Source organism: Pygoscelis adeliae, unplaced genomic scaffold (genome assembly GCF_000699105.1).
Source record: "Pygoscelis adeliae isolate BGI_AS28 unplaced genomic scaffold, ASM69910v1 Scaffold122, whole genome shotgun sequence".
Lineage (NCBI taxonomy): Eukaryota > Metazoa > Chordata > Aves > Sphenisciformes > Spheniscidae > Pygoscelis > Pygoscelis adeliae.
Window position 1 is genome coordinate 2,636,160 of NW_008824358.1, and position 8,337 is coordinate 2,644,496.

The window sequence follows — 8,337 nt, forward strand, 5'->3', positions numbered from 1 at the left end:
TTACCCAGATTTATGAAGGAAATCGAATACAAATGGGAGTTTTAATATAAATTTATTATTCAAATTTATCACATATTTCCGCAAATAAAAATTATGGTCGCCTCAAAGAACACATTTTAAAAAAAAGAAAGAAGTTGATAAAGTTTCTTTCCACCCGGTGAATAACAATATTGTAAGTTAAGAAAGATCTGTCATAACATAAATTATAACACACATGGAATACATTTCCCATTGAAGACAATATTTCTTTCTTATACAAATGTTGCACTCCTTCATTGAACTGAAAGGAAGTTCAGGAAGGTTGGCAAAACAAAGTAGCCCATTTTTAACACTATACAGAACAAAGTGTATTCTGCTGCCAATTACCCTTAACTGAAAATGACTGCAGCTTCTGGGAGACACAGCCAAGGGTCACGGGTGGTATAACTGCTCCCCAAAGAAAAAGAAATGTCAAGCGACATTCACACTTCAGCTATTTAAAGAAAAGGACGAAGAGAATTTAAGGGAATAAAAGGCCCTGCAACGCCCGTTTTTAGCCATGGGGAAATTACTGCAATTAATGCTAGGCCATTTACAGCACACGTTTCCATCCTAGGTACGCAGATGGCGTACCTAATCTAGGAAGAGGTTAATTCTGCAGGAGTTTTCATCTCCAGTCAGACTGAGAAGGAAATATAGGAAAACTTTTTTTTTTTTTTTTTTTACACAAAATGAAATGTTAAAATTATTTATATATTTTGAGTCCTATAAACCAAAACATTTTAGTTTCCTTATTCAGTTGTGGCATTGCCATGGTTTAGCTGCATTTCCAGCCTCCTATATTTCATTTAAGATTTTCCTCTTTTCCAGCTTTTTTTGACTGGAAAACAGTATGAGATTTGAAAGGTGATCAAAACACATCAGAATACTTCCAGTGCCTCTGCATTTTCCAGTGGGAAAAAACAAAAAGAGGGGGGGAGAGCATGAAAGATTCTAGTAATAATGTCAAAAACGTTTGTGTGTTCAGTGTTTCAAAAACTGAAAGAAAATAGAAAATCTCAAAGAATGCTTTTTGACAGTCGACATGTTTCATTGGTTTTCTGTTTTTCATTGAATTCTGTTCTCTCTCTCATACACACACACACACGTGTGTGTGTATTTACAGGTTGTTGCATCTAATGTACAGGTATTCCCATGAGAAATTGCAGCCAGCTCTACCCATGCTGTGATGTTATTTGGTGCCCCAATAAACCAAACACCAAGCAGACACATACAAAGACAAAAGGTCATATATTAGTGGGTGTTTACTTGTGTAAAAATCAATGGTAGAGACTGGTAGGATGTCCGAAGCGTAGGGGTGGCTAACCCAGCTTGGTTTCAATAGGATATGGCATCCCTGCAGGAGGGAGAGTATTTGTCTCACCTAAATTTATCCACCTACAGAGGTCGATCCTCTGAGGCACATATCACCATGGTGCAGAGACATGGGCATCGTTTCAGCTCACCCTAAAATCGGTCAAATGAATCAGCCCCTAAAAAGCCTTCTCTTGTTGGCCATGAAGGCAGGTTGGAAAGTGAACCTAGGTCCAGAGGTCTGCGTTTGGTGGGGTGGCTCCCACCTGATTTTCCTATCTATAATTAGCTGTATCAGCAGGCACTTAAATGAATTAACTGGCCCAAAGTTTCTGTCCCAGAGAGTACAGATTTTAGGTCAAGACGAGCGTTTTCTCTTTGCTGTTTTAGATGTATGCCCTTCAGTACCACTACAGGGGAAAAACCCGCGCAAGGTCCCCGAGTTGTGTGTTTGGGTATTCCCTCTCAGTGCTGCTAAGCCTGAAGGTCACCTTTCCTGGCTGTGCGGAGGGAGATTTTCAGAAGGTCCAGATCCCTCAAGGGACCGAGTCTTTGACCTTTTTATGCCCAAGGCCAGTTCATTTCAGGATTTAAATCTCCTGATTCAGTCGGAGGAGACACCCAAAGCTCTTTGACAATCTGGGTACTAGCTCCCACTGAGAGCAACAAAAGTGTTGTTTGAGAAGTTTTTGAAAATCGTATTTACCTTCAATTTAAAATTGTAGTTGGTCAAACACCTTTAAAAACAGCACCTGAGAATCTGGGCAGCACAGTGCTGAGCTGCACTTAAATACCTGTAAAACCCTGGAGTATGTGCTTAACTTCGAAGCACAAGACTATTCCTGGTGAGGTTTAGTGGCTTTAAATTAATTTTTACTGACTGTGCTACATTTTATCATGTATTTTTTGTACAGGAACCACTTCTAATGTCAGTTGCACCCGTAAATCAGAGGAGGCTATTGCTAAGTCAGTACGCTGAAGTGTGACATGCAATGTGCGGCTGCAAAGCCAGACCTTCTGCCCCGAGATAACAACATAGGAACAGCAGCGAGAGGATTAGAGATCTCCGAGCTGTTTGCTTTCACTCTGAGATGTGCTGTAAGGCCAAGCAGGGAAGTAGAAAAAAAGGAAAAAAAACCAGGAAAGTTGACATATATATTGCAGAGTCTTTTAGATGAGTCTTTTTGATGGCCAGTTGTTTCTGCATAGGCCATTGCATGGCCTCGAGGTTGAAGGCTTGTCTGAGAAAGTCAAGGGCCTCTGTTCAGCTCAGATGGGGGATTCAGAGAGCTCCCTATGAACCAAGGGGGAGAAAACCCTGGGAAGGGGGAAGGGAAGGGAAGGGAAGGGAAGGGAAGGGAAGGGAAGGGAAGGGAAGGGAAGGGAAGATGGACGTTTCTTTCTTCTCTTGCACCCTCTGTCCCCTGATGGAGATGGGGCGGCAGTGCGGCACCAAGCACAGCTTCGCAGTGCCAGGGGATGAGGGAAAAGGGTTTTGTAACGCAGCACCCAGGGCACCCAGCCAACAGGTAGGATTCCTGGCTTCTCATCCCAGTTCCCAAGATTATTTTGCTTGGGTTTTGTTTTGTTTTGTTTTATCCCAAGACTGTTTATTATAATATACATAAACAGTCCTGGGAGAGCTCCCCACACACTGCTGAGAGCTCTGACCACGGACGGTTGTGCAAAAGGCAGGGCATTCCCACCGGTGTCTGTCTTGGGAAAAAACAAGCCATAAACACTGACCCTCCCGAGAGGGCTCTGGGTCTGAAGTGGATGGAGTCACCTCCCCGGCTGCTCTGACTCAGGCGCCTTCAGCACACCAGCGGGGTGGCAGTTCACACACATCTCTGCGCTCAGGGCTTTTTGTTGGCTACCACAAACTTGCTGAGGCTGGAAGGACCTCTGGAGATCATCGCGTCTACCCCCCTGCTCTGAGCAGGGACAGTTAGAGCTGGTTTCCCAGGGCCATGTCCAGTCAGGGTTTGAACACCTGCATGGATGGAGACTGCACGACCTCTCTGGGCAGCCTGCTCCAGTGTCCGGTCACCCTCTGTATTCCTCCCAGGTGACCTGTCCCTACTTGCACCTCTTGTACGCTTCCTTTTTATGTCTCAGTTTTGTCAGGAGCTCCGTGTTCATCCATGCAGGCTTCTGCTGCCTTTGCTCGCTTTTCTGATTGTTGGGATGGAGCGTTCTTGAGTTTGGAGAAGGCTGTCCCTGAAAATCAACCAGCTTTCCTGGACCCCTTTTCTTTCCGGGCCCGGACCTGCTGTCCTGCTCCTCCCACTCCCAACAGCAGCCACTTGTGTACCCTCCAGCAGCAAATCTTGCCTTCAAGGGTTACCTTACCTTCAGGGGTTACCACGAAACCATCACTGCTGAGAGAACAAGGCAATTACCTCTTTTGACTAACTTCAATCCCCAGAATATCGGGGTTGATGTAGTGTTTTTTAATCTCAGGAAGGCTCTAATTTACTCCTGAAATACATGAAAATTAGGAACCCATCTGTCTTCGGGCCAAGCAGCCTTGAGCTTGCCTCTCCGGGCTGGTGTTTTCGTGCTTCAGTAGCAACCCTTTGTCATCCAAACAAACGTAATGTTTTCATGTCTTACATTTGCCAGGCAAGACCGGTGGCTGAGTTCGGCTGCAGGAACTTCCTTGCACCCATCTCACTGCAGGGCAGGAGTTGTTCGCTGCGCTGTTTTGACTGCCAGCAAAGCCCCAGCTCTTGGAGAGCTATATTTCACTAGTGCTGGATGAGTGGTCTTCAAAGCTGTGTGACATTATGTGTTTTGCCAGGCTGCTCATCTCCATGCTTTCTTCAGTGTCCATAAAACTCATTATCATTGTAGCTCTGGCTAATTAGCCCATAAATGTTCCAGCGTAGTCAATAAATTACTCTGACATTAAAGGGCTTATCTGGTTGGTGTAATAAGTAGGTCTACACACTTTTTTTCCCCATTATAATAGTCAGAGTATTATTTATATGACTGCGACTGAACTATGCCTGAACTGTGAAAGAAGCACTACACTATAAATAAAGAGTATTTTACTGCCCAAAGACTTTAAACCTAGTTCAGAGCATGTTAGCATCTGCCTAAATCATCTAATTTTGCTTACTCTCTGGTCCAAACAAGTAGAGGGTGGACTGACAAAGTGTATCCAGAAATACTAATATATAGTGATCTACCGTACAGATAGACAGTGTTAGAGGTTCTGAGGATGTCTTCTATTTTGAGAGGTCAGTGGGTGGACAACAGCATGTTACAAGATTTCTGGAGCTGAGTAGGAGCTGCTGAATTTTGTTGTGGAGCTATCCCATGCATGTTTTAACATACACATATTTTGCCATGTCATCTGGGTTGATCTGCAACTAATTTGGGAGGACAAGGAGTTTTATTTCTAAAAATATGAAGGAAAAAATCATCAATGTCTTTAAAGCAGATTGTTCTAAAGTTGACACTTGTTAAGTGGTTAAAAATATCAACTCTGGTCACATATGGAACACAATGGCATTTTTTTTTCTTAGAATATAAGCACTTCCAGCTAATTCAGTTATTTTAATGTTTTAGTGCTTTAATGGGAAGTCATTTTAAAAGGTTTTAATTTCTTTATTTGTGTGAAAACAGCATTTCAGAGGGAGTTTCTCCGAGACATCCAAGGCACGCTCCAAAGCCCAAATCCAGATGCGTGCCTAGGAAAGCACACAGCGAGGGAGGCAGGTCTCCGGCGGTGCCCTGGCTCGTTTGCTGCTCTCATTAGAAACATCTGCACTCGCTGTGCAAAGAGCCACCCGTGCACCCACCCACACACCACAGGTGCAGGGCGCTCACCTCCACGCTAAGCAGTGCCGAAGAAAAAGCCACAGCGACCAGCTATACTGCTGTGCCTTTAGGACAAATGTCTGGGGTTTAACCCAGCAGAACAAATGCACCTAACTAGATTTGGTGTTTATTCAGCAGCTGATCTCAGAGTAGTTGAGAAATCACCGGCAAAGGCATGTGCATAGTTAACTTCTACAGGTGGCCCAGTTTAAGGCAATTTATTAGCCCATGACCAGGGGGGAACCCTGGGAGTTTGTGCCACTGATAAGACCACCTGCAGCAGCACCCATCTCTTTTCTTTGTTTCTGCAAGGGAGCTGAAGACCTGTCCTGCTGCCAAAACCAAAGCGTGGAGCAGACACTGACACACAAGGTATTGTGCTGCAGTGGGGACACCGTGAGCGCTTGTGTGAGGTGCAATATTGATGCCCTGTCTAAGGTTCTATGGAGGATAAAGGGGAGGAGACGCAACGTTGGCATGTGAAATCCTGTAACATCTCTGTCTTAGAATAGGTGGTACTTTGGTGAGAAATTAATAGTATGAAGGGATTTTTGTCTGACCGTGTTGATGTCTTCACCGAGAGCTTTAGCTCAGCAGCTGCAAGGAGCTCAGGGGAGGACTGGTGCACGTGGAGTCTGTATTGGAGCACGGCCCACGGTGATTGACTGTGAGTTTTTAAGTAGCATTGTGTAACTGAGAGGCTTGTGTAGATAAACAAAGTGTTCCTCATAGTGGTCCTGGGATGTAACAGAGTTGTACACTACAGGTGTATTAAAATACTTGCTCAGCTCTGTGCCTTAAATATAGGAATTTTGACCCATGTTGCCCGTCTGAGGAACATATTCCACTGTGCTCACACAAATAATGCAGAGAGATGGATTTTACCTGGACACGGGTCTGAGCTCTGAATTATTTCCCTACCCAGCAAAAGCTTATTTTTTGTGGTGAAGACAGTGTAATGAGACTTAGGAGGGCTGGGGTTTGCTCTTATTTCCACCAGCAATTCCTTCTTTCACCTCAGACCAGCTGTTCTGTACTCTGTGTTTTATTTCTTCATTGATAAGATGGCATCGGTGATGCTTCCCCCCCCCTTGCTTGTCTGCTTTAGGTAGCGAGGTCTTAAGGTTACTTGTTACCTAGTGTTTGCTCTGCAGCATCGTGCTGAGTGCTCACTCGCTCAGACAAGGCTGGGGGATTTAGGTGTCTATGCGCTAGACACAAATAACAGCAAGTCTATCTGCCGCCTGCTGGGAATTACTGCTGTCCTTTTAATTCCATCTTAAATGGCTGAAAAAATGTAATTTGTAAGAATATTCATGTGGGGTTTTGTTCTGGTCTTTAAAAAAAAAAAAGAAATCAGTTTTGAAAACTGCTCAACTGTTGCTTTCTCAAGTGCTTCCTCTCTTAAAAAAAATTTCCCTCCCTCTTTCTTCCCTCTCTCCTCCTGACAAACTCACCCTGGGCTAAACAAGAGTGGAAAACATAAGACTGAAGGGGAAATGTTCCACAAAGGAGAAGCAGCAGTATCATGGAAAGTTTTTTGGGGTTTTGGTGTGGTTTGTTTTTTTTTAAACTGGTACTCCAAAATATGCATATTTTGTTGTGTGCACTTGTAGTTTTGTGGCTACGAGCACCGTCTCCGCACCCAGGATGACTTGCAGTTGCACAAAGCTTGTGTCATGATATGTCTAGGCCAAAAGCTATAGGGGAAACTGCATTCAGCCAGGCCACCTACGTTTCCTGTGCTGTTACCGCTTAGCTGGGTGCCTTGATCATTGTGTTAGGACAGGATTAATGCATGTAGTTTGAGACTTGCGTTGGTTTTCTTGTTGGCGGGGTTTTTTTGTGGGTTTTTTATTGTTGTTTTGATGCAAGAAGCTGAGGAAAAAGATTGACAAACACACAGAGCTCTACTAACACACAGCACTGAGACAAATCCACCTCTGGCTTGCTCAAACTGGGGTGGAGGAAACCATGATGTGTTTCTTGCCATCGCTTTTCCTGGGTCTGAGTGCTAAGCTGTTACCAGTGCAATTCAACAACCTTCCTTTTCCCAAATATTAACTAATTTTAGTTCTGAGGAGCACAAGATTGTTCTTGAACAGTGAAATTATTTTAGCGCACTGGAATGCGTTTTCTGGTCACATATATATTAGCATTCCAACATCTCCTGCCTTGTAAGATGAACTCTGATTCTGCATGTTCTTGCCTGTGCATGTGTGTGTTGGACTAAGGTGATTATATGTAAAGCTGGTCTTAGGAGTTGTTGATTATAAACACACAGAACTTTTTTTACTTCAGGCCTCAACACTACAAAAGAAGTCAGGTTTGGAGAAAATCATTTGAGTGATGTACATTCACCAAGGCAGATTTTACAGGTGGGGCTTTTAATTATTTGTAAACAAAAACAGGCGGTGTATCTCTGTTCAAGTATGCATCAAGTAGCAAAGATTCATCTGTGGTTGTGCAGTTGGTGATATTTAAATAGCTGTGATTTTTGGTAACTAGAAAGAATTTATTTTCTTGAAGCAAACCAAGTCTGGATTCTTCAGTGAGAGACCAGGTCATGGCTCATTCAAGGTTTGCTGCTGTTTTGTCTAAGAAGTTGGTAGGTGTTAATTTATCGTATTTAGGAAGGAGGAAGACTTACTGGGGATATGCTTAATATTCTCCCTTCCTGTGATGTGAACAATGAGATTTATGGCTTGCAATTTAGATGCTGGATTATGTCTATCCTCTGGCAATACTGTTCATGTTAAAGCTGCACTAAACATTGACCTTTTCACTTCAAATACTCGGACGTGATCATAATGACATAAGTATTTATTCTGTACATGACATGGTCAGCTTCTGAACTGGCTTGGCTGGGAGAAAATTACACTTTGCAAACCCCAGAGAAATTACACTCTAGGTTTACTGTTCCTCCTGCATCTTGTGAACAAAACCAAAGTCTGTGTATTTTCCATCTGTGCTGCTCTCCAGCAGAGCTGTTAGCAACCTTTCCCAGAGAACAACTGTCACCTAAAGCTGGTCCTGAGTAGATGTTTCCCAACATGTCCTCAGCAGTGCATATGGCTATGAATTATAAAATCTTACTTCACAGAAAGTATTTTAATTTTAAGAGTGGCAAAACAATACATTAAAACTATATGCTGTGCCAAAATTGCTCTCATTCAC